This window comes from Rousettus aegyptiacus, unplaced genomic scaffold (assembly GCF_014176215.1).
Source record: "Rousettus aegyptiacus isolate mRouAeg1 unplaced genomic scaffold, mRouAeg1.p scaffold_m13_p_13, whole genome shotgun sequence".
NCBI classification, from domain to species: domain Eukaryota; kingdom Metazoa; phylum Chordata; class Mammalia; order Chiroptera; family Pteropodidae; genus Rousettus; species Rousettus aegyptiacus.
The window spans coordinates 61,416,169-61,444,027 of NW_023416288.1; the positions used below are offsets into that span (position 1 = coordinate 61,416,169).

The 27,859-nt window shown below is 37.0% G+C and overlaps 1 long non-coding RNA gene across 11 annotated transcripts in view; it reads left to right on the forward strand.

Annotated features, from left to right (window-relative positions):
- LOC107512825 overlaps positions 1 to 27,859 on the forward strand; it is a 187,055-nt gene that overhangs the window by 24,230 nt on the left and 134,966 nt on the right. For 10 of the 11 annotated variants that reach the window (XR_001597400.2, XR_004954106.1, XR_001597397.2 and 7 more), the window contains one exon: positions 16,292 to 16,408. This is a non-coding gene — a long non-coding RNA (uncharacterized LOC107512825). Of the gene's footprint in view, positions 1 to 16,291; positions 16,409 to 22,787; positions 22,861 to 27,859 lie in introns of all 11 variants that reach the window. The other variant, XR_001597396.2, reaches the window with a different exon arrangement.

Sequence of the window (27,859 nt, forward strand, 5' to 3'; positions counted from 1 at the left end):
CATTCAGTTTTAAGGATCTCGCAAAACAAAATATTATTCAGGTAATCTGACTATATTTTTTTGTAGCCAAAAGCCATAGTCTGATATTTGCCTTGCTGAAGATTTTTTTTAAATCTATAAATTCTCTGAATTCTTAAATCCTCTCTCCTGTACCAGTGAGAGATATTTTTCTCTAAACATCTAAGTAATGACAATAACATATCAAGGTTGTTGGAGTGGATGATCGTGATAAAAAAAAAAAATTCACATACAGAGTGTTTATTTCTAGAGTTTGGGACTTTCACGGAAGTCAGACAGTGGGCTTTGGTGCCGTCTGAAAGCTGCGCTTATCTCTGCATCTTTGTTCGGTGTTTTGCTTTGAAAACCTTGAGAGCATTACTGAGCTTCTGACATCCACATTCTGTGACCAATTGTTAGAGAGACCCAAAGTCTGAAGTTTGTGTTGACTTTAGAAAGTCATTCTCTGAAACCCATTTCTGGAATGAGTTTTGAAAATGAAGAGTACCAAAAGCCAGCCTTACAGTGGATGCTTGGGAAAGGGTAAGTGGTTCTCTGGGGTCATTAGAGTGGATCACGTTACCTTCCGAAGTACTGATGGAAGCAAAGAGTAAATCAGAGGGACTGTGAAACACCCCAGATTCCTCCTTCAGGCAAATAACACCATATCATTGAGGATAGGTAATTGTTTTCTCTCCATTTAATTTTTTTTCTTGAAGATTGACAGAATTAGAAAATTTACAGTGGCGCATTTAAGTATTTTAGTATCCAGGTAATACAAAGTGTGGAATCTCTTCTGCTTTATTTAAAGGCGTTTTGTTGTTGTTGTTGTTGTTGTTGTTCTGGCTGCATAAATTTAAAAGCAACTAATTAATGTCTGGAATGAAAAATTTTTCATTGTAAAAGTCTTAGACAAAGGGGTCATTTGCCTACCTAGAGTCAGGGACTTAAACTGTAATCAGATGCTCAGGCCTTATTGTTTTCTGCAAATGTAAAGGAAAGAACAATGCTCAAGATATAGCGAAGGTATTTTTAAAGTATGCAATTTGTGTGACTCTTGCTGAGTCAGGTGAGTGGGCGATGCTTGGCAGAGTTGTAGAAAAAACTGACTTCTAGCAAGGAATGAAAACCCACGCTAAACAGAACAAGAGTGGGGCTGAGAATATACTCAAGGAGAAGGAAGTTTCTGGAAGAAGGGGGACACCTGAGCGGTTATGTCGCAGGTCTAGTGGCTGAGGAGAAATCGTTTGACCCAAAACGACTAGATCTGGGGTCCAGAGGGAAAAGAACTTGCTCTCTACCTTGAGACTTGAGGGAAGAGCTCAGCCTGCGTCTGGGAGTGGAGGCGAGTGGCCTGATGGGAAGGACACACTCCAAGGAATGGCTGGCCGGAGGGAAAATAAAATCATGGAAGGCCTTGGAGGGTCCTTTCAATGTTTTAGGCCAACTATGAACTTGAGTACTGTGACACTGTGTTTAAATCTTTGTCCAGATGGATAGCGTTTGTATTCCCAAGGGGCACGGTAATTGTTTCGGTTGTAAAGGATTTGGAACATAGGTAAGAGTTTGAACAAACTCTTAGTCTGTTATTAACTAAGTAGTACCAAGTAGGGGATTCTTGCTAGCAGACAAGAGAGAGAAGAATACGATGTCTCCACAGGACAAAATACCAATGCATTTAATTCAGATACAGTGACAAAACCTAAGTGTGAAATCTCTGAGGGGTTGGCAGAAAAGCACACTTTTTTATACAGCATTTGATCCTTAAAGTTATTCTCCAATTGTCGTCTCTCAGAACATGGCTGGATTTGGCCCATTTAACTGCAGTAAGGTTCAGAAGGGGCAGAGACCTGGAGTTTATTCATTCATTTGGGAAGAAAGCCCAGTAGAGTCAATAGAATGAAGTATCTGAAGGTATGATAATATTATGTGATTGTCCTGTGTTGTAGTTGGAATCCTAAAGACTGAAATAGATTTGAGGTGTAGCAATTACATGACTGTAGTTTAATTATCCTTCATTTTTTTTTTCATTTTCTGCACTCTTGCTAAAAGTTTTATGAAACTTAGTACAGTGTCTTCTAGTTTAAATTGGATCAGTAATTACTCTTTGATATTAGACAACACCTTAGTTAGTTTTCTCACTCAGAATATATTTAGCCAACAGATAACTCTTGACACGTACTAAATACATTGCATGCTTTAGGCAGATACTAAGATGAATCAGAGGCCGATATTTATTCTCAAATTGTCTGAAATAAGGGAGCGGAGGATGGATTATCGAATGATGGTTAGGAACCAAGATTCTGCAGTCAGACTCCACTGGAGTTCAGATCACAGTGTTGACATGTACTAGACATATAACCTTGGAAAAGCTACTTAATCTCCTTAAGCCTTCCTAGGTTATATATTCAGTACATGTCAACACCAGGATCTCTATAATAGTATCTATCTGATATGAGTGCTGAAGGCCTAAAGAGATAATGGTTGTAAAGGATTTGGAACATAGCTAAGTCCTCTAACCATTGGCAACACACGCAGATGAACGGAATGCTGCCCTGTGAGCCCACAGTTATAACTTTGCTGGAAGTTCAATGTTAGAGATATGACTTATCTATATGAAGGCATTTCACTCAGACTGTATGATACCTAATAACATTGCCAGAGGCAAACACAAGAAATAACATGACAGAATACAAAATCTTATTTTTTTAACCCACAAAAGTGGACTAGCAATAAAATTTATTATTTTCTCTAATGTTTTGTTTGTGTTACTTTCTGGTAGCGCAGATGTTAAAGGAGCCATTTTGGTGGTTGGCTCTCAAACTCAGGAGTACAGTTGACTGTTAAAAATAGTAGCTATAAATGTTCGAGGGTTTTCAGGCAAAGTGTATGATACTCCTAAATAATAATTTGATGAATGATAAAGAAATAGTGCGGTTGGATTTCTTAGCTCACTATTTTGCTCAGACATTTCTTAGCTCACTCTTTTGCTCAAACATCTTAACCTAAATATCTCTAAGTATTTAATATTACCGATTACCCTGTGATGTGCTTTATTCTTTAAAAAGGTTATATAATATTTAATTACATGCAAAAGCTTATGTAATTATATGAGTACATTAAAGCTACTGCGTAAGGAGGAGCTTAAATCGTTTATTGTGTTATTATAGCTTATTAAACATACATTAGTCAGTCACTCTGTGTCTCCTGCCAAGTCTCTGGTGATGGGCCTGGGGCCCTTGTTGGTCAGTAGGCCCAACATTTGGGAGAAAGAACTGAACGTGGACCAGAGAGGTGTGAGGATGAGCTAGAAGCCAGGCATCTGAGTCTGTCATCACATCTGACCAAGAAGAGAGTGATCACTTCAGAGAGCATCAGCTCCTCCCAAATCTCAAATGAATTCCTCTTTTGGCCAACTCTGAGCTAGAATCATTTATGGAGGGGGGACTCTGGGAAATGGAGTTTCACCTTACCCAAGTTACTACAGAACAAACCACCACCCATTCACGTGCCTATTGCTATATTGTAAACAAAATAGACATTCTGAGCAGAATGATTTCTGTTTAGGAAATACCAGAATACGTATGTAAGATATCAGAATAGTTTAAAAATAAAATTTAACCTGATTATACCACAGTTTTCTTTTCTATTAAACCATATCTTTATATTTAAAGCCATGAAATAACTTAAAACAGGAGTGATAGAGTCTTACCTTTTCGTGTTGCAGGAAAGTATTTTTTTAATTTGATGGGTTGTATCTTGTGCTATTTTTTTTTTTTAACTTTGGAAAAGTTATCTAGTGCAGTGCCACCTAGTGATAGTTAATTTATTTTCTCGTCATTGAAAATAGTTCACTACCACATTTTCTTGATAAATCAAGAACTTTACTTATCTTAATCATGCCTAACTCATAAGACAAATGGGACTATTTTTAAATAAATCTAATGTTTGTAAATAGTTTAGAAGAACCAGAAAAGGAAAAAGGTAGAAATTTTTTTTTTATCCTCAAATTTTATTCCACATCTACATCTACATGCATAATGAGTCACTGTTTGTCCCTTTACTGGATGCTGTTTGGATCCAGGGAGGAGATACATTTTTTTGTTTATGAAAAGAATAGGATTATTTTAGAAATATGATGTAGTGGAATGAGTATGGGCTTTACAGTCAGACAGGCAGGAGTTTGTCTTTTGGTCTTATTTTTCTTACGATCTTGCAGGCAGTGTTCCAAGAACTTTATCTGTACCGAATCATTAAATATTCACAAAAACCCAATGAGGCATGTTACAAATGAGGAAACCAAGACTCATAGAAGAGTTAAGTGTGAGGGTGCTTATCTCCTTGTTTTTTGTTATTTGTATATTTATCTGTTTCTCTAATACAGAGCGACACTTCGTAGGAAGGGTCTCATTCATGTTTCCCAGCACTAGTACAAATTCATACATCCCCAGTTAGTTGGTGAATATTTACATTTATTTGGCTTCCATTAAAGGAAAACACAATAACCACAACAAGAACAATAGAAAATTAAGTCATGTAGATAAAACATCAGTGGTTTTTTCTATATTTTCTTCGAGTAAAAAAGATACATATAGTTTTGAAAAAAGGTTTTGTCAGAAACTCTAGGTTCAAATCTCTGCTTGGCCATTTAATTTAATTTTAATCTTAGTTATACACGCACAGAATTCCAAGAGTCCAGGAGTTACAGAAGGCTTCTTGCAAAACCCAGCAGTCTCCCAGCTCACCCACACTCCATTCCCTGCTCTGAGACCTGATTCTTCTGTTATTTGCCTCCAAGTCTAGATTGCATGTTGCTCTTTCCAGTTTTTAATTTTCAGCCTTGGGCGTTACCTCTGACTTCTCACTATAGAAGAAGAGGACTTATTTTTCTTTTTTATGTACCCCCACCCTATGTGCAGGGCCCTCCTCCCTTCTCATTGTAATTATAATTAATTTCGAATAATAATCAGTGGTTACATCATTATGACTCTAAAAACATTATTCATAGCCGAGGTGCATAATCCATGGCTATTTGCCCTTTCCAACACAGTTTCCCACCCCTGGTATTAATTGCCTTTATGGAGAGGACGATGTTGTTAGTTTGCTTAGACTTTATGTATTTATTACTTACTCATCCCTAAGCGCTTCCTCAAATGTCTAAATATAGTTAGGATATGTGACCTTGAGCCAGTTTAGCTCTTCTGATAAAATATTTGTCATACATAGAAGGGTCCAGACAACATGAAGACTTAGGCTACTTCATGGTTCCGTGAAACAGACCCCTGGATATTTCGAGCTGATCACGTGTTTCGTGCACAGCATTGCCACCCCGCACACAGCCTTCGTCTCTGACCTGGTAGTCTTAGGTCAGCCTGAGCATTGCTGCTCCTTCCCAGAGGGGCGGGGGTGGGGGGTTGGAGCGACTCAGGGTCTGGCTGGAAGTGGAGTCCCATTTGTGTGTAACGAAGCCTGCTTGTCAGCAAGAGCTCTGCCAAGTACGCATAATGAGCTAGAAATACCCTCGGTCCAGCAAGAAGATCAGAGATTCTTTGACCAGAGATTTTTTGAGTCTTTTGACAGGCAGAAGCACTGGTTACCTTTGGAGAAGCAGAGGAGATAAATAAAGGTGCCGGGGGTGAAATAAAAATTAGCATATAAAATATGAGCAAACAATAATTACGATCTTGTTGGAAACAAACAAAAAATAAAACAACCTTAACAGTAGCTTCTCATACACTGTTATAATAATGCTGGAGACGTAAGCATGAGCGAACTAATGACTTGGCTTCACAGATATTCTATTTACCCCAGTTATAGCCTTGGTATACTTGTGCATAGCGTGTGATATGTTTGTTTGGAGGATGTCTTTATTACTTTATACGTAGATGAAAAACTAGAACACAAAATGAGCCTGTACAGGCATACCTTGGAGATTTTGCAGGTTCGGTTCCAGACCACTGACAGAAAGTGAATATTGCAATAAATAGAGTCACATGAATTTTTTGGTTTCCCAGTGCATGTAAAAGTTATGTTTACAGTATACTATAGATGTGTTAAGTGTGCAATAGCATTATGTCTAAAAAAACGTGGTACATACCTTAACTAAAAATACTGAATTGCTAAGAAATGCTAACCATTATCTGACCCTCTAGAGAGTCGTAACTTTTTTTGCTGATGAGGAGGGTCTTACCTTTAATTTGTAAAAAAAACGCAGTATCTGCGAAGCGCAACGAAACGAGATATGCCCGTACTAGTTTAATAATTTCCTGCAGGAGCTGTCATTCTAGTCAGCTAGCACTAGGAGGCCACAGAGACCAGGATTCTGACGGACTCAGGTTTAGTCACACATCCTTCCTGTTGGAGTTGAAAAAGAAACCTAAGATCAAAAATCCAGTTGAACCACTCGCTGTAAAAACTTAACATTCAGGATAAATAGAATTAAAGATTAATCTTTGTATTTTCCATAATGCAGTAATAAATACATCTAAAAAAGGTAACACTACTTCTTTATTGTCTGTGATATTATAAATAAAATAAAGCATGTATACTTATGTATAACTGCCACTTTTAAAAATTATACTTCTGGTTTTTAGTTCTTGGACCCCAAGGCCCTGATTACTTTATGGCTGGATGATTTCAATTGTTTTCCAGTGGATCACACTTTTTGTCTTTTTTTCCTCCAGTCTATTTTATTTATTCAAAACAAGAGTTTCCATCAGAAATAGTTTTGGTCATGTTTGTCCTCTGATTAGAAAACTTTGGTAGTTTATAGTCAAATAGTATTTCAAATGCAAGCCCATTCATTCATTCATTCATTCAACAGATATGTATGATCGCCTTTGTTCAACAAGACAGAAACTCAGGGGTTCGGCCCTTGTGGTTGCTGTATGTACCTATGTATTCCTCAGCATTTTCCGCAGGGTCTCTCTTAACAGCTAAATGAATATCTCTTCATCCTTATATTTTTATCTTTGTGCTCTGAAACATAAATCAGCCTCTTGGTCATTATTCATTGTTCTCGTCTTTCGAACTGCCTCTGGTTATACAAAAACCTGATCTCTTTCTATTACTGTGTGACCTCCCAGCCTTTGTGGTCTTTAGTTCTTACTATATTAGTTTCATTTACTTTTATTTTTTCTCTATTAAAATTAAATTTGAATATGTGTATGCTTTTGCTTAAGAATAAGGTGGTCTTTTATTTCTTTATATTTCTCGTTAGTGCCAAATATAATACTCTATAAAAGGGAACTCTTACCTTATGACTGCAGCACATACTATACTGGTATCTTTCCCTACAACCTTTCACCACTCTCTTCTTTTCTAATGGAACCTCAGTTCCGTACAAGAATTCATTCTTTGCACATGCTTCGGAGAAGGTGGGCTGGGGCCCCAGCCTCCAGCCATCATTCTTGCCAGTTGGTTGTTTTGAGCGTGAGCCCATGATCCACTTCTGGCCCGTGGGACAGGAATTCTGCTGAGGGACTTCGGGAAAGGTTTTCCTCCCTGAGAAAAAAAGAGTTATGTGGGAAGTTGTGCCCACTGTGGGCCGAGCTCCAGCCATCTTTCCAGCATGAAGGGAGCTAGCCCAAGCACCAGCTGCCACACTGGTAGAAAAGGAGGAGCTTGTGCCCCGGCTGGCGTGGTGGAGCCATCCTTCCTTGGGATTTCTTGTTATCTGAAGATAGTGAAGCTCGGTTGGTTTGGGATTTTCTCTTATTTGCGAAAAAAGGCATCTGGCTAATTCCTCGTCCCTCAGTTCTCAGTGTAGATTCCCCAGTCTCTCACAGCTCCCTGCACATCTCCTGTCGCGGACTTGCCATGCTATGTCGTGATTGCTTATTTATTTGTCAGTACCACAATTGACTGTAAGCTCTGTGAGAGTAGGGACTTTCCGTTGTTTACATTCGTGGCCTTAGGAACTAGCATAGTGCCTGGTGACAGAGATTTGATACTTATATTTATTCATATTATCCTGAAAATTGACACAAGGTTTCTGGGGCAGGGACAGGTTATTACTTATAGCAATAACCTAAGACAAGAGAGTCTGCGCTTATAACCCCTGGAATATCTCAGTGGCCCCAGTTTCATCATCCTTCTGAAATGTAAACACATACCCCTAGGGAGAGAAGTCTCTTACTTTCTGTTCAGTCATCTTTTAAGTTTTAAAGTTTGTCTTTTAAGCCAGGTCTCAGTAAAATTTGCCCAGAAAATTCTAACTGTGCAGAATTATAAAAATATTCGCTTCCCAAAAGTGACATAGTAGGTGCTCAATAAACTATTTGTTAAATGCTTAACAAATTTAAAGAATAAATCTAACCCAGTGATCTCAACAGGGCAGGGGTTGGAGGCTTTCGTCGTGGGATGAGGGGGAGGCAGATATACCACAGTCATCTGGGGCGATTGTTTTTCTTTTATGAACACTGTACTTCCATCCCCAGATTCTGACCTGTTCCTGTTCCTGTATATTCCTTAGGGATTTGTTTTTTGTGGCCAAAAAGGAGGTGAGAACTCTGATACAGCTGCCTTGTGTTCGAATCCTTTGTGTAGGCTTTCCTATTAAAGTTACTAATGGAACCATTTGTCTCGACACCTAATCCCAAGGCTGCCGTATCAGTGTTTATGTCCATTCCAACTGATTCTTTAATATTGTGTTAGAAATAAGTTAGAACTAAGAAAAGTTTACAAATATGTTGCTTGATTTTAATTCACATTTGGTGCTGGTGGTTTTTTTTAATCGAGATATAATTAATATACAAATTGTATTAGTTTCAGGTGCACGATATAATGATTCGATAGTAGTATATATTGCTAAATGATCACCAATATAAGTCTAGTTAACGTCCGTCACTATAGTCACGGATTTCTTTTCTTGTGATGAGAACTTTTGAGATCTACTCTCCTAACTTATTTCGAATATGTAAAACAATATTATTAACAATGGCTACCATGCTGTATATTACACCCCCATAACTTGCTCATTTTATAACTGGAAATTCTTACCTTTTGATCCCCTTAACTCATTTTGGTTACCTTTTCATTCCCCACTGCAGGTGACAACCAATCCCTTCTCCATTTCCATGAACTCAGGTTTTTTTTTTTAAGTTGCCATTTTAAATGGTAGCTTTTTAAATTAAAATTACCAAGTCATGCTGTTTGGCTTTTAGGAATTATATTGTTTTTTTGTATATTGATCTTATATCCAGCAACATTGATAAACTTATTTTTTATTAGTTTTAATAGCTTTCCTTCATAATTCTGTATATAGACAATGATCACTTGGGAGATAAGGACAGTTTTGAAAAAATTTTTATATCTCATTTCTACACTGTCCAATGTGGCAGCTGAGTGGCTGCCACATTGCACAGTGTAGCTAGAGAACATTTTTGTCATTGCAGGAAGTTCTGTAGGACACTTTCTAGGTTTTATTTTTTAGTCAACCAGATAATTGAGAGCTTAATTTTTTACTGTATATGTTATATAATGTAAGAAACTGCTTGATGAACCAATTTAGGATATCAATTAGAGATGGTATTGAAGAACTCAGTTTATTATTTACATAATAATCTGCTAGAGCTATATTTCTCATATTTACATTCTTGAACAAATTCTGTTTCTCTGGAGACTTACCAGTGCTTCCTGACCAGTGTCAGTTTTATAATTGATTGGTTTTCTCTTTTCGCTTTATCAACCAGATAGTGTAGGGTGAAATTTCTGGCTTAATTTTAGAAACCTTCTTTTTCTTGTCTGAATTTTTATATTTGTAAAATGTAATTTTATTGTCACATTGGAATTTTTATGGGCTGTGTCAAATGCTTTGTGACAAAGGAGGTAAAGTATAAATGTAATAATAAATACCTTCAATATTTTGATTGATTCTTTCATTACTTATTACTTTAGTCACTTACTACTGAGAGTAGGTGAAGGACCTAAAAACAGTTCTTGGCTGATTATGATTGCAATATGCATGCATGTTGTCTGAACTACTTTCCAAATGGAGTGTCTTAGAATGTAAACCAGTTTAATTCACTTTTCTAAAGCGTTTTTAATTTTCGAAATAATTTTTGAATAACTCTCTTACTAAAGTAGTTTGTAAAAATTTCAGCCTTTTTAGTATTGTTAGGGAATTCAACCAAGAACATGCATTATGAGTATTCAAACTGATGAACTGGGCTTAAATAAATAGGGAGAGTGTTTTGTTTCTCAATGGAAACTTTCTTATCTTTAAGGTAACAGCGAATTTAATTTGGGGCATTTATACCTTCTCAGTGTAAAAGCACCGCTGTGCTTTCCTTTTTCCATTTTATTCTGGAACTTATAAGGAGGCCAACATTATATGTCTTTTATGTTTTACATTTTGCAGCTTTTCTTGCCTCTGAAAACACTTAAAGCAGCTTACACACTTCAGGTCAAAAAGTAAAGTAACTTTATAAAAAATAAAACCAACCCCACCTAAAAGAAGTGAAAGAATTAAGTACCTCCATGTATCAGTTCAGAGCAAATTGGAGCCATATACTTGATTTTACATTTTCTGCTTTCTCAAGTGAGAAAAACATAGACTTATATCGTTTTCATGTACTGACAACCGGAAGCATATAAACATCTGCAGAAACCAAACATTTCCTGGAACTAAACTCGAGCAGAAATTTATCACGTGAATCTCTGTTTAAAGAACCTAGTGAAAAATATCTTCAACCACAGTTATGTAAAAGATCCAGGAGCGCAGTCCGCGTGGATTAGGTTTTCCAGCAGGCGGAGTCCAAGGAGTCTGTGAAAAACCAGGGCCCGGGAGGTGCGTGTGCTGCTCCGTGTGCTGGTCCGTGTGCTGGTGTGTGTGCCGGTGCGTGTGCCGGTGCGTGTGCCAGTGCGTGTGCCAGTGCAGGGCGGGGGGCAGAAAACAGCTCTGGGGACGCGGGATCCAGCACCTCCGCCAGCTGGAAATGATACTAAGGAACCTATACTTAGAAAATCACAATTGTCAACAGGATCATTAGATCGTTTTTTTCTCTAACATATTAAGTGTTGTCAGTGTGTTTGTGGTATAGGCAATCATTTGATTCCGTTCATCTTAAGTCCTCTGACAAACGCTTGCAGTAGAGATACTTTATTTTTAAACTTTGAAGGAAGCCAACAACATTTTCATGGAATTTTAGAGCTAGGCTTCTATTTTTACCAACTCCAAAGTCTAGTTCATTTCAGAGCAAAGGTTAACAATGGAATATTTTTTTCAAGGAGCTTGCTCTCATTAATATAAGTTTTATAACAAAGTAATTTAAGACTTCACAGCTTGTATGACACAAAAGAAACAACTTTTGCTTGGAATATTTGAGAGACAAATATAACAAATTACTCATTTTTCCCCCTGAAAATCTAAACCGAAAAACTATAGAGTATAGACAGCATAGTGCAATTTCTTTGAAGAATGTTTTTATCCTTTGGGTCTACTCGGGTCAGTTAACAGAAAAACTTAAAAACACTTTAGCCTGTCATGTAGGTTTAAGATTGATATTTTCATGTTAACTACATATGACGGTTCTAATCCAAATGTTAATTACTTAGCTGCCCATCTAGTGAATATTGTCCAATTTCTGCTTTTTAACACTGAGTCCCATCTAACCAGCGTGGAAGGGGTTGCACTGCTGGGATTAGGGGCCACCTTGCGGGGTTTAGAGGTTCGGTGCTGTTCACCTGCTGTATAAGGCTGTTATAAGGATTACATATGATAATGTGGAGAAAGTGCTTGGCATATAGTAGATGCTCAGTAAATGGTGGTTCTTAATTCTCTCACATCACTGATGATGATGGCCAGACATACAGTCTAGAATTTTTATCCTGGGTCACATATTTTCAGGCTGTTGGGATCTATCCTAATTTCAGCAGTTTTATATTGACACTTAAGTGCACTCCTAGCATATGATTGAAAGTGTAGTTTCTAGTCATTAAATTATAGATTGATAATTATTCAGGAAATAATGCAGGTGGTTTGAATTTCTTGGCGAAAGGAGACAAGATTTAATAGAGTTCAAGAGTAAAATATTTGTATCAAAATACAACTTTCTCTAGTTTCACTTGTGAATTTTAGCTCAGCACATGAAGTTATTGCATTGGTACAATATTCGCATGTAGAACCCACTGAGAACCAAGTGGAGCCCCAGGGTCCAGGGATTGGAGCTGGAAGTGTGTGCATAGGCTCGTACAGCCTGTGAGAGTCCTGGACCCCTCAGAAGACAGGCATAACCACGAAAGGGACCTTGAAATCATTTCTCTGTAGCCTGAGAACTGCCTTTGGGAGAGTATACTGAGAAGTGCAGAGGGGAACCTTGTAACAAGAGAGCGACCACAGCTAGAAGGTCGTCAGTCCCTGTCCTTCCTGCCCTCCGCTGCATGGCTACAAGGTCTCCCTCCAGGCAGTGCAGCAAAAAATACAGCATGGAGGGCTCCAGAGGAACTCCGGCAAGACAGTGCTCTCAGGCAAAACGTTAATAAACGTATACCTCCCCGAAGGAGGAAGCCGTCTGCTGGTTACGGTGTAATTCAAGGGAGTTGGTAGTGATAATCGAGACCCAGATGCCATATTTTAACTCTTAAAGTTAGTGGAATATTTTAATTCTTAAATTTGATAGAAAATTCATATAATACAGGAAACCCAACATTTTAGTGGGAAATGGGATCAATGATGAAATTATATGAAGACTGTGTGCAAGTTACAGTGCAAAATTTGGTTCTAACCGCATCGTCCATGCTCTGCAAAAGCATGCTGTTAAGAACAGTAGGGTCTGGGGTTTGAGTTGAAATGCCTACCCGGGATACTATTTTCAACCATTTGTTTATTCATCAAGTATATTTCAGGGACCTGTGCCATTTTCCCGCCACCGGAGGAATACAGTATTGAACAAAACAAGAATTTCTTCCCTTAAGAAGCTTAAATTCTATAGAAGGAAGAGGAAAAAAATGGGGGATGAGGAATCCAGTGAGGCTGATATGACTGACTGACTGAATGAATGAATATAAACAAATATGAGTAAATTAGAAGAAGGTAGTTAAGGAGAATGGGTGTCAAATATATGATAATGGAAGGAGATTTGACTTTGGTTGGTGAACACAATGCAATACACATATGATGTTATTGAATTGTACACTTGAATCCTATGTAATTATATTAACCAACGTCACCCTCAAAAATTTAATTTAAAAAAAAAAAACAAGAAAAAGTAAATCAGGGGAAGTGGAGTAGAGCATGCACTGGTGTGGATGGGGTGTTACACGAAATAGAGTGGCTAGAGAAGGCCTCTCTGACTGAGTGACACTTGTTTAAAAACCTGAAGTAGGTGATGGTGGTGGTGGAGGGTGCCTTCTGTAGAGCGGGAAGAGTAAGTGCAAAGCCCCTGGCATGAGTGTGTTCACATCCTCGAAGAACATCAGAGAGAGCGGTGGGACCAGGGGCTGAGCAAGGGGGAGAGTGGGAGCAGGTGAAGCATGAGAGGTTCCTGGGGCCAGTTATGGACCTTGTAGGCCATTTTGTTCTGAACGAGAGAGAAACAATTGATGGGTCTTGAGCAGAGGAGTAGCGTGATGTGATCTTGTTGTATCAGTATGACTCTGGCCTTTTGTTTTGAAAACCGTAGGCAGAGAGGCAGGAGTAAGATCAGCTGGGAGGCTGTTACAGATGATGGAAGCTCAGATGGCAGTAGTGGTGAAGTAGGGAGTAGGGAGAAGTAGTTAGAGATCAGATACATTTTTAAGATAGAGCCAAAAGGATGGCTGATGGATTGGCTATGGGGTGTGAGGGAAAGTGAAAAGTCGGATGACTTGGAGGATTGAATGATCATTTACTGAGACAGGGAGTCCTGTAGAAGCATCAGCCTTAGAGGGGAAACATCATGATGTTAAGTGTCAAGTAGGCACCTGAATTCCCTGAGCCTGGAATTCAGGGAAGAGGTTCAGGTTCTTATTGTTGGTATTTAAAGTGATGAGTCCCATTGCGATGGCCGAGGCGGGAGAGAGGATAGATAGAAATTGGAAAACCGAGACCCTGAGACACTCCAGAATCTAGATAATGAGAAGTCTAAGAAGGAATGGCCAGCGAAGCAGAAGGAGAGGAGAGTGTGATGTCTTGGAAACCGAGCAAAGGAAGGGGGGAGTAATCAGCTCTGTCACATACTACTGACAGTTCCAGTAGGATGAAAACTATTAGATTTAGTAAAAACTGTTGCTGATGCTTTTCAACCCAAGTGATCTTGAATAAATTTAGTTAACCGCTTTCAGGTGATAACCGTGGTGCCTTCCTCATAGAGTAGTTGTGCTGAACTGTTTAAATGGGTGAGATAATTTGTTGAAAGTGCCTACCTCAGCACCTACCTATTGGATAGTTTAAGGTGGAAGTCATTGATGACTACTTAAACAACAGCTTTAACTTAACAATTGAGACATAAGCCTGATTGGAATGGGTTCAAGTGAGAATGGGAAGAAAGAATTGGAGACAGTTCTTTTGAGTATGCCTATAAAGCTGAATTAGATTAATAATGGGGAATTTATTCATGGGAATATGGGGTCAAGAGAAAGGTCGGTCCTTCCTTCCTTCCTTCCTTCCTTCCTTCCTTCCTTCCTTCCTTCCTTCCTTCCTTCCTTCGTTCCTTCCTTCCGGGAGAACATATAGGCTATCTGCTGATGAGAACCACCCTCTATAGAAGGGACAATTGATGATATATTTGGATGTCGGATTATGAGGTATTTTGGTCACAGATAACAAGTTGACGGAAATAACTAAGATCGTCCTTTGTTTCTTTACCTTCTCCTTGTCTTTCATTCATTCGTTTACCAAACATTTATTGAAGGTTCACTAGGTGTCAAGGATTGAGCTAGGTGTTGGGTAAAGGATGATAAGGGGTGAATCAACAAGAATGACCTCTGCACTCTTAGGGAGCTTTTATTGTCTGGTGGAGATAGGCATTCTAAAAACACACAAATGAGTAAATGTAGGTTTTGATGAATGCTTTGTAAGAAAATTACAGAGTACTATTGACAATACCATGGTGCGATGCAGGGGGCGGGTGGGGGAAGGATATTAGAAAGCCTCTCAGCAATAAATGGTGGCCATGACCAAGAGGAAGAGTGTTCCAAGAGGGAACAGAGTATGCAGAGGCCTTGGAGCAGGGGCAAACTGGTGCTTTTGAGGATTTGAAAAGCGGCCAGTGCGACCTGAGAGGTAGGAGGGGACCAGGTCGAATAGAGCTTTGGAGGAAGCCATGTTAAGATTTTGGATTATATCCTAGGAGCGATGAGAAGCCATTGAAAACTTTTAATGTGGGAAGGGACATAATGAATTCTGTCCTGGGGAAAATATTATCTATGCTGCAGTATGTATAGTGAATGGATTGGAGGGGAAAACAGTGGGAAAAAACCAGTTTAGGCAAAAAGATAATATCTATGAAAATAGGCAGAAATACTTATGATTTTGCTATGAAAAAAATAAAATTGACAGTATCCTTTATTTAGCAGAATTTGCTTTGAGTTTACCAGGTTTCTTAGCAGCTGTGAAAAGAACATTTTTTTTTTTTGCTAAAAATAATATCAATACAGAAGAGTCAGATGAAAATATTAGTGACTTCAGATTATTAAACATAAAATGAAACTTGGAAAAAGACGTTACAACTTTGTGAAAATTAAAGATAGTAAGATCCTATCAACCATTTTTTCTTAGTAAAATACCAGTGACGACATTAAAGGCAGAATCTAATAAGAAAATATTAAAGTACATGAATATGTACCAAGAGTAATTCATCTGTTTATGATATTTTGTGTCATGTAAAGAAACCTTAAAGTTTTGCTTTATTATAGTGGACGTACATTATTTTTTAGAGTAAAGCCAGTATAATAAAAATTTCATTGGCTAATAAATAAATATTTCAAAAGTTCTCCTTTTCACTTTCAAGTGTCTTAGTTTATACAATAAATTATATGTTTAGAAATGGAGGATCTCTAACCAGAGAGATCAGAATATACCAATCAGACTGGTAAAAAAGTGATCCAAGTTGTAGTAAAGGATGCATATTTTATTGTGCTGACTTAGGATTCTCCCCAGATTTCTGAAAACAGAAAGGCAGTTGCAATACCAAGTATTGCTGTATCAGTTTACCCACAACTCCAGGGCCATGAATTAACTTGTTCTGAGCCCTCACTTAAAAAAAAAAAAAAGAGAGAGAGAAAGAAAAAAAGAAACATAAGTTATTCCCTATCTAGACGATCCACTCGCGAGAGTTCTATCTTGGTTGTAATTCTAGTTTTCTTTCTCACACAGGCATTTTATTGCTGCTTCTCAAAGTTAGAAGAGTTGGAATATTTCACCACCCAGAGTTTCTGTGCCTCCCATACCTAAGCTCGAACCTGCCCGTAGACAACACCATGTGACAGCTGAGTAAGTAGATGCTGCTCTGTATTTGTTTTATTGCTTTAAAAAAAATTTTTAACTTTAAAGTTTTAAAATATTATGCATTTTAATTGAGTTCTTTAGATTTTGTTGTTGAATAATGATGGCAATTATTATAATTCCAATAAGTGAATATTTATAAATAATGAGATTCTGGAAGAAATTAATCCCCTGATGATTAAAAAATAGTGAAAACATTTCCATGCATACTACTTTAGCTATTAAGAAACGAGATTTAAATGCGTATATGAAAATTTTAAAAGCATTCTCCTTGGTGTTTTATTTCACTTTTATATACTGAAATGTAAAATTATTGGTAAAACAACTGTTCTGAATTTTTTAAATGCAACTACATCTATACAAAAAATTATCTTTTAACACAGAATATAGTTTGGTTAACTTGAAATAAATACTGTTTTTTTTTCATGGAAATAATTTAATAATTCTATTTGGAAATAAAGATTTTTTTCCCTTGCTAATATAGAAAAGAACACAGAATCTCTCTAGGTCTAACTTTGTTTCTTAATTGAGGAACCTAGAGAAGAAAGGCATTTATTCTTTCTAATCTAAACATCTGAATGATATCTGTCTTTCTCTCTCTGACTTATTTTTCTTAACATAATACCCTCTAGGTCCATCGATGTTGTCGTAGATGGTAGTAAGATTTCATTATTTTTTTTCATGGCTGAGTAATATCCCATTGTATATATCTACCACATCTTTTACCAGTTATCTACCAGTTATCTGTATTTTTTCAAAGTAGTGTTTTAGATTTCTTTGGCTAAATACCTAGAAGTGGAATCCTGGGTCGTAAAGGTAGTTTTGTTTTTAATTTTTTGAGGAAACTCCATATTGTTTTTCATAGTGGCTGCACCAGTTTGCTATCCCACCAACAGTGCGTGAAGGTTCCCTTTTCTCCACATCCGTGCCGACACTGTTGTTTGTTGATTTACTGATGATGGCCATTCTGACAGGTGTGAGGTGTTATCTCATTGTGGTTTTAGTTTACATTTCTTTGATGATTAGTGACATCGAACATCTTTTAATATGTCTGTTGGCCATCTGTATGTCCTCTTTGGAGAAATATCTATTCAGGTCCTCTGCCCATTTTTTAATTGGATTGTTTGGGTTTTTTTGGTGTTAAGTTGTATGAGTTCTTATAAATTTTAACCCTTTAGTGGATGTGTCATTGGCAAATGTCTTCTCCCAATCAGTAGGTCGTCCTTTTATTTTGTTGGTTTCCTTTGCTGTGCACAAACTTTTTACTTTGATGTAGTCCTATTTGTTTATTTTTCTATTTGATTCCCTTGCCTAAGGAGATATATCAGAAAAAAATATTACTAAGAGCAGTGCCAGAGAGTATACTACCTATGTTTTTCTACAGGAGTTTTATGGTTTCGGGTCTTACATTTAAGTCTATAATCTATTTTAAGTTTATTCTTATATATGTTATAAGAAGATAGTCTAGTTTTATTTTTCACTTATATGTAGAATCTAAAGAACAAAATAAACAAAAAACAAAACAAAACAGAAATGAACTCCAGAGATACAGGGAACAAATTGACGGTTACCAGATTTTAGTCGGGGGAAGTTGGGGAGCTGGGTGAAAAAGATGAAGTGATTAAGAAGTACAAATTGTTAGATACAGAATACTCACAGGGAGATAAAGAGAAGTATAGGGAATATAGTCAGTAATATTTTAATTGTGTATGGTGTTAGATAGGTACAAGACTTATCGGAGATCAGTTTATAAATTATGTAACTGTCTTAAACACTATGCTGTACACCTGAAACTAATACAAAATGCTATAGAATGTCAAAAAAACTCTCATCTGAATGGACTTTAAAGAATTGAACCAGTTAGTTATCTTGATAGAAACTGTTTCTCAGAATGAAAGTTATTGTTGCTCTTGTCCTATCCATTGAAACTGTTTAGGAAACCATGAGGTCGTATCAGGGTGTTGTTTGGAATGCAATTAATAAATATTCAAGATGTTTACCACGATGATGGGGTTATTTAGTTTTGGTCTGTATCTATGCTGGTCCCATGTGGCAGTCACTGGCCACATGTATCTGTTGACATTTGATACGTGGCTAGTCCAACTGAGATGTGCTGTGCATAAAATACACACCACATTTTAAAGACTTAGTATGAACAAAAGGCTAAAAAATTTTATGCATCATTTTTGTATGAATTACATGATGAAGTGGCAATATTTTACATATGTAAGGTTAAATAAAACTATTAAAATAAGTTTAACTCATTTTTTTTTTTTTTACTTTTATGTATCTGCTAGTAAATTTTTAAATTACTTGTGGCTTACATTATATTTCTAATGGACAGAACTGGTCTGTATCATCATACACAATCAACATTCTTAGTTAACCATTACTCAGCCTTCTGTAAGCCTTCAACCTCTTGGTCCGTGTATGGATGAGTTAATATAAATCTGTATTGTTTTAAGAAGATGATTCTTTGATTCATTAAATACTTAATGAGTACCTACCATTTGCTTCTAGATACTCGTGATACAGTAGTGAACAAAATAAACAAAACTCTCTGCCTTCATGGAGTTGACAGTCTATCAGAAAGACACAGACTAAAAACAAGTGCAATATATAATCTATTGGAAGGCAATAGCGCTTTGGCGAAAATGAAAAGGTATTCAATTATAAACAGTATTCAGGGAAGGCCTCACTTAAAAGGCGATGTTTGGGGCAAAGACTTAAAGAAGGTGAGAGAAAGAGACCTATAGATATTCGGGGGAAGAGTAATCTAGGCAGAAGGAATAGGAAATACAAAGATCTTGAGGCAGGTTGGGGTTATCTTGTTGGACAGTAGAAGGAGGCCTGGTTATTGGTTAGAATGGAGTGAGTGACGGGGACAGAAGATGAAAGATAATGAGTGTGAACGGTGGTTTTTATAAGGATTTTGGCTTTGAGCAAGATGAAAAGGAATTGGTAGGGTTTGAGAATAGAGTGAGGTGATTTTTCTGCTGAAGCTGCCGTGATTAGAAGAGCCTGGGGTGAGTATGGGGCCATTGCAAGGGTGAAGCAGAGGGACCCACTTCAAGACTCCTGCAGTGCCGTAGTTGAGAGATGATGGTGCCTGAGATCATAACCAAGGGAAGGGATGAAATTAGTTATATGTTACTGTGAAGTTGAAAACGGGATGAGAAAGCAAAAGATGTGTCAAAGGTGACTCAGTTTTTGGCCAGAATAACTGAAGAATGGAGTTGCCTTTTGTTGAATACGGAAGGGTCATGGGAGGAATAGATTTGGTGCAATACCAGGAGCTCTACTTTGGGCTCATTAAATTGGAGATGCCTCTTCAAGCATCTCAGTGGAAGGGTCAAAGAGACGGACGAGTTCACGTAGAGAGAGGTCAGAGTTAAAGAAGCAAAGTCATTGGCATTTAGCTGTTATTTAAAGCCCAGAGAAGAGTCGAGACCACCAAGGGCGTAAGAGTAGATAGAAAGAAGGCGAGTCAGGGACCACAGCAACCTTCGGAGGTTGGGAAATGAGATGAATCCAACAAGGGAGACTGAGGAATGGACCATAAGGTGGGAATATGGGATAGTCTAGTCTCCAAGGGAACAGAGCGTTTCAGGGAAGCAAAAGTAACCGGCCTCAGTTGCTGCTGGTGGGTCAGGTAGGACGTGAGCTGAAAACTGGTCATTGGATTTAGCAATGCAGAGGTTATTAGTGACCTTGACAAGAGTATTTCAGTGAAGTGATGGAGTGGACTAGAGTCAAGGGAGAATTGGAGGAAATAAATCAAAGAGGGTAAGTATATGGACTTCTGAGGAACTGTGGAGTCAAGAGGGGTCAAGGAAGTTTCTGATTTTAGTTTTTTAGATGAGAGAAGTTGCCACATGTTTCTCTCAGTGCAGCTATTAGATTTCAAGATACTCTTCTGAAATATCTACCAGATTTGTGACACGTGAGGCCACTACCTCTGTGTGCGTATGTGGGGAGAATTATTGTTTCTCTTAGGAGGATTTCAGAGAATTGTGTTTTGTAAGGGGTGTCTGCGTGTGTGTAGATTGGCATTACTTATGTTAAAGGTTGCTTTTGCAATCTTTATGAAATTTGGCTTTATTTCTTCTTGCTCATGGCCTGCATTCACATTCTAATAACTAAAAATTTTAAGGAAACAAATGTTAAACTAGTTATTCTCAACCAAAAGTGTTGAGACAGGTAATGTTTGGGGTTTAATTTCTTTTCCTTTCCTTAAAGGAAGTTATCAAAGCATTGGAAGAAATTGAGGTAGAGACATACATCCCCAAGGTAACAAGATCAAACATTTCCAGAATAACTAGATCTTAGATCTGATTTACTGGCTATGTGAAACATTTAATCCCTCTGTATTTTAGTCCCAACAGGTATAAAATGAGGATATTTGCTCTGCCTACGACAAGAAGTTTTTATGAGGATCAAACAGGGTAATAGGTGAAAGAGCTTTGTTGACTATAAACCATTCTATATATATTAAGTAATAGTGTTAAAAGCAAGTTAGGCTTAAGAATTTTGTGACAGTATTTGTCATAACTGGAGAAAAAGTGGAATCTAACAAAATCTGGGTCGAAGATAATTAATAATACGTGATAATACTAATAGAATCTTTAAGAATTTGCCTTTGCCTACATCAAGCTTTGTTGCTAACACCACAGGGTCTATCTTATTTGAGCTAACACAGAGTTTTGTGGTCAGGAGCCATGGCTGAGATCCAAACAATCAATCAGTTTATCCCCTAGGAACCTCAAAATTACTGAACATCTGACTCTTTCATTAGTTTGCATGTGGAAGACTCACTCTCCTAATGGAAAATGTTCAAGCTGTGTTGATAAGTTTTATGTCAGACTTGAAAGCATTTCTATATTTTGATAACTGAAGTGGAATTGTAGTCATACTTTATTTTTGTAAGAGATTATGTTATGGAAAATGGAGAAATTTAAAATGGATAGCCAAGGTCACTGCCATTAATGATGATGATTCTCTTTCTGAATAAAACAATTACAAAACTGGAAAAGATTAACAAAAACAATGATTTCTGGTCACCAGAAATGGACTGAAAAGGTAGACAATAAATATGTTGGAGCTTTGGGTAAGATTTTGCTGAGAAAAAAGATAACTGGAGTCATGTCAAAATGATACAATAGCCAACTGCCACTCACAGAGGTTAGAAATGTAGCAATTAAAGCTTCAAAAAGAAAAAAGATTTTGCTGAGAGAAATTTAAGTATACCTAAACAAGTGGGAACGTGTACCGTGTTCACAGGTTGGAAGACTCAATACTGTTAATGCGGCATCTTTCCCCAAATTGATCTATAGTCAAGAAAGTCATTGTCCAGATCTCAGAAAGGATTTTTGTAGAAGAATATGTATAGAAATTGGCAAACAGATTCTAAGATTTGTATGGAAATGGAGAGAATCTAAAATAGTCAAAATTACTTTTAAGAAAATAAGAAAGTTGGAGGACCTATACCACTTGATTTCAGAACTTACCATAAAGCTATAGTAATAAACGGTGTACTATACAGATATAGAGAGAAGTCTAGGTCAGTGGAGCAGAATATCCAGAAATAGACACACATGTGGTGAGTTGCATTTCAAAAAAGGAGCTAAAGTAATACAACAGGGACGGCATAGTCTTTTCAACAGACGACACTGCAACAATGGGAGATCCCTGGGAAGCAAAATGTATCTCGACTCTTACCTCACATCGCACACGAAAATGAACTTAAATGCATCATAGAACAAAACATAAAAAAAAAAAACATGGCGGAAAGTCTTTGTGTCTTGGGTTAGACAAGGATTTAGCAAATAGGATATAAAAAGTGTTAAGTATCAAAGAAAAAATGACTTGGACTTCAACACAATGAAAGTTTTGGTTTTTTAAAAGACATCACCATTAAGAAAATAAAATGTCATGTACTAGGAGAAAATATTTATAAAATATATGTCTATAAAAGATTTGTATCTAGAAAATACATAAAGAACTCTTAAAACTCAGTCCTAAGACAGCAACTCAAGTTAAACATGTGCAATTTAACTTTGGATAGACATTTCACCAAAGAAGATATATGAATGACAAGTAAACACATGAAAAGAGTTTCAACATCATTAGTCATTAGAGAAATGAAAATTAAAGCCATAATAAGATATTGCTCCACACTCATTCTATGACTAAATTGAAAAAGACTGACATTCCATGTGTTTGTTGGCAAGGATGTGGAAACACCAGAATCCTCACATGTTTTGCCGGTGGGAATACGATATGTAGCCAACATGTTGGAAAATAGTTTGGCAGTTTCTTTAAAAGTCCAACATACATTTAACATATAACCCAGCAATTCTATTCCTAGGTATGCTGTAAGGAAAAATGACAATATGTCCAGACAAAGACTTAAGTTGTGATTGCGAAAAACTGGGACTAAGGTAAGCATCCACCAGCAGACGAATGGATAAGCAAATTGTGGCATATCCACACAGTGGAATGCTACTCAGTGAAACCAAATAGACTTACTGATATAGACAGCAACCTGGTTGAATCTCAAAATAATTATGTTGCATGGAAAAACCAGACATAACCCCCCCTTCAAGTACCATAGTGTCTCATTCCATTTAACTGAAATTCTAGAAAACGCAGACTAATCTATAGTGACAGAGAGTAGATCAGTGGTTGCCTGAGGATGTCTTGGGAGAGGAAAGAGAAAAAGATCCCAAAGAGAGGGGCACAATGAAACACTGGAGGTGACGTATATATTCATTTTCTTGGTTATGCATGCTAGTTTCATGGGGGTACATGTATGTCAAATTGTATACTTTAAATATGTAATTTATCATAAAGCAGTCACATCCAATGTTGTTTTAAAAATTGTGCCCATTCAAAAACCAAACATGTTCACAATGGCATTATTCACAAAAGATAAAAACCAGATGCAGTCCAAATTCATTAGCTGGTGAACGAATCAGACAAAATGTTATCCACACAAGGGAATATTATTCAGCCATGAAAAAGACTGAAGTTCTGATTCATGCTCCTGATATATATGGCAACGTGGATGAACCTCAAAAACATTATGCCAACTGAAAGAAGCCAGAAACAAAGGACTATATATTGTATGATACTATTTATATGAAATCTTTAGAAAAGGCAAAACCATAGGTCAGATCAGTGGTTGCCTGGAGCCAGAGGAGGGAGCAGAGAAATTGGCTATAAAGAGGTACAAAGGAACTGTTGGGGTGATGGAAGCATTCTTGTCAATAGTTGTGCGGTTGGATAAATTTACTAAAGCTCATGTAAATGTACATTTAAATGAATGACTTTCATGGCATGTAAATTATACCTCAACAAAGCTATTAAAAAAAATGGATGGCAAGTCAGATTTGTAAATTCTCTTTAAAGTGACCATTCAGGAAATTAGACTATATTGCTGATTTCATTGCAATAATATTGCTTTGGAATACTTTAGTGAGAACCATTGAACTGATGTTCTGTGTCAGACGCTCCTTGGATTCTAATGGAAAATGGCAATCTTTATTAGTTGCCTTTTCCAGAATTTCTCGTTCAGTAACAGCTGTGTTTCCCTTGCCTGTGAACATTGGTTTAGAATGATTGGTTTTATGTTTAATAACTATTAACATTCCCTACTGGAAGAAATGGCAGTTTCTTAGGTTCGTATTCTGTTCATGTAAAGCAGATCAAATGTGTAGCGGGAGGTTGTCCTTAGGAAGAAAAGTAGATGATGGCCTAACTCCTTTGTATTTGTTAGATACAGAAAGGCACACCCTTCCAGGCCTAGGGTGTCCAGCCACTGCCCCCAACCCCAGATATGCAGAGAAATCCCAGATATAGGGAGAAATCAGAGTGTAACCTGAGCACAAGATCCTTTCAGAGAGCAGGAGGGCACAGAGCAAAGGAAGAGAAAGAAACCCTCTGGAACACCTCCAGCTGGGTCCGGCCATGGTTTGGCACCGGACGAGGAGCTGGTGACCCTCTGCCTTTGCTCCTGCATATCTTACATATTACACTTAGAGATTGAATTTGACTTCCCGAGGTAAAAGTGGATTGGTATATTTCAGATAGAAAATTACCTAAATCTGAATCTTACTAAAACATTTTTTTTGCTCATAGTTCTGCCCAAGTCCATACACAAAGAAAAAATTTATTTTGGAAACAACTAGTCCTTTGACTGAAATTCATTCAGCTCTTTTCCAAATAAGGTAGCAGCTATGTAACCAAATTCTCCTTTTTCTTCTTTTCTCTCTTCCACAAACAAATCCTTTACTCAACAAAGATTTATGGGGCACTTGTATTTGTCTGGCGTTCTAAAGATGGGGCTGAAAGGAGCAGGGGGTATGACATAGACATGACGTAAGCATAGGGATAAACGAGAATGACAGTTTATTAATTTGGCAATTCTAAATATTTCTGCCTTGTTTTTCTTTTGAAAGAATTACTTTTGATAAGGAGATCCATGATATACAAAATAATACCCAATTTTTGTACCTTTTTGAGACTATTGAAAATAATTTGGAAAATAACTTTTTTTAATGAAAACTTTTGCTCATTTTTCACTTTCCTATTTTGTTAATGATCATGAATATATTATACTAAACTGATAATACTATCTAAACAGTTGCTTTGAAAGTACATCAGAACAGTAGGAGTTAAAAATAGGTTTACCTATTGCTTCAGACTTATCTTTTGGTAATGTGTGGTCAGATCCTGCTTTAAATGTATTCTTGGTTGAGGTATTTTGAGGAAGTGAGTTGTTGACCTCGGTTAGGCTCTTTCCTTGTGTGTAAAATGAAGACAATGAAATACCTGCCCAGCTGCTATAAAACTCAGAAATAACTTCTGGGTTTGCGTGCCAGTTCAAACAGGCAGTTTCCTTTTGTACCACAAGAGGGAGAGCCTACGTTGTTGCTACCCTGAGCTGAGGTCTGAATTCTTTCCTAAAATGTGGCTGGAAAGTTAGGATCCAGTGGGTTGCTGGGAAAATGTGAAAGAAAAGAATTTGTCGACAATGTTAAGAGAAAGGGGACTCGAAACATGTAGTGATGAAAAGGAAGAGATTGTGAATAAAATTCCTTTTAAGATATGAAAGCTTTTGACAACATAGATAATTACAGATTTTATTCCAAATAAACACTCCACCCCCCCTTATTTTTTGGTCTATCTATACCTGAGAATTTCGATTTTTTATTTTTTTTCTTTCTTTCTACTTTGTGACTGTGTCTTTTATATCAAACAAATATATAAAATTTAATTTCTCAGTACTGGTCCCGAATAATTAATATTGGTTAAAGATAAATTGAATTGTTTGCTCAGTTTCTTGGATACATACAAAACCTGTTTGCTTTAAATTAATAAGTTAGGAAGCCTTTGAATTTGTTCCCTTCCCCCCAACCCTCAGCTTTTTTTTCCTTATTTGAGCTTCTGGATTCTTTTATGTGCTGTTTTGCTGTCATACATTGCTCAGCAGGTTGGGTGCGGACAAGGAAAAACATTGTGAATCAACCCTAGGGACACGGAACTAATTTTAATATACGGTGAACTTTTGAAATTTGAAACCAAGATCAGAGCTAAACAAATAAGAGTGAAGATAGCAGTTATGGAATTATTCTAATAAATCTAGGAAAGTAGTTTGTTTTTTTTTTTTTTTAAATCTCCATTATGTGAATGTTTCCTGTCACTATGCTTTTAGATTTAAATTATCTGGGTCATCTCTTCTTTTGGCCAGCATTTGTATATAGAAATCATGAGCACATTGTGTTTAACATCACTAAAGTATGCTTAAATATTTTTTGTATTGGAAAATGTGAATTTAGAAAGAACAATCTTAGGCGTCTCTTTTGACTCTGAATTCTACTTTCAGAAATTTCCTCTGAGACTTGTTCTTGGTTTACAGTCAAACTGCATTGGTTCATATTATGGCACCTAGTATGTTTGAAACTTGGCAAAAGCAAAGTTACTCCTTTATTTTCACTCTCACTCATTTGAAATCTGATAATTTCTTGAGCAGGAAGAAGCGGAATTACTATAGGAATTATATACACGATTTTATCTGTGGAGCAGCCAGTTTAAAAATGAACATTGCTGGTACAGTGCAAGGAATTACAGACTTGTAAATGCTTTTGAGACTGCAACATTAAAGAAAGAAATAATTTCAAGGAGAGAAGAACTCTGTAGCTCTGTTTTCTTTGCTTCCACCATGAAATTTGTTCTTGTTCCAAAATGTGGAAACGTCCATGATAATCTGTTGTCCATATGAATGTCATCCATCTTGTTTATTGTGGTAAAAAGAATAGAATAATCGATACAGGGACAGGCTGTCCCTCTTCTTTAAAGTTACTTTTAAAAATTATGGAATATTTCAGGCATATGAAGAAAGCGTAGGGAATATTACGGAATCAATGTTATGTAGCTATTAAAACATTATGTGTTTCTTCCACAAGCCTGTTCCCCTTTCGACCTTATGGATGTAACTGTCCTGAACTCGGTGTTTATCATGCTCACACACGTTTTTACACTTTTACTAAGTACAGATGTGTTCCTAAGCGTAAATAGTGTGAATGGTGAATAGTATGAATTTTAATTCTCTTAACAAGTTTCTACATGAGCAGCACGTTATTGTTGGAGAGCAGAGCTCTAGAACTTTTTCCTCTTGCGTGGCTGAAATTTTATATGCACTCGGCAGCAGCTCCTCATTTTCCGTAACAACCGTCATCTATTTTGAGCTTCTGTGAGTTTGACTCCTTTAGATACCTCACATCAAATGGAAATCATGCAGTATTCCTCCTTCTGCGATTGGCTTATTTCACTTAGCATAGTGTCCTAAAGGTCCTTTCTTGTTGTGGCATATAACAGAATTTCCTTCCTTTTAAAGGCTGATTAATATTCCAGTGTTTGTATACACCACAGTTTATTTGTCCATTCATCTGTGGGTAGACATCTTAGTTTTTCTTTTCTTCTTTTTTTTTTTTTTTTAACTTTTTGGCTAATGCAAATAATGCTACAACGAACATGATGATGCAAGTACCTCTTTGAGGTCCTGATTTCAGTTGTTTTGGATAACTATCCAGAAGTGGAGTTGCTAGATCATATGGTAGTTCTGTTTTTAATATTTTAAAGAAGCTCCATGTTGTTTTCCCACAGCAGCTGCACCATTTTATGTTCCCACCAACAGTGCACAAGGGTTCTAATTTTGTTCACATCCTTGCCAACACTTGGTATTTATTCATTTATTTTGGTTAATGGCTATCCTAACAGGTGAGATGATACTGTGGTTTTGATTTGCATTTCCCTGACGATTGGTGATGTTGGTCAGTTTTTCGTATTCCTGTTAGCCATTTGTATGCCTTCTTTGGAGAGATGTCTATTCGCGTGTTTTGCCCATTTAAAAATCTTTCTATTTATTTATTTACTTAT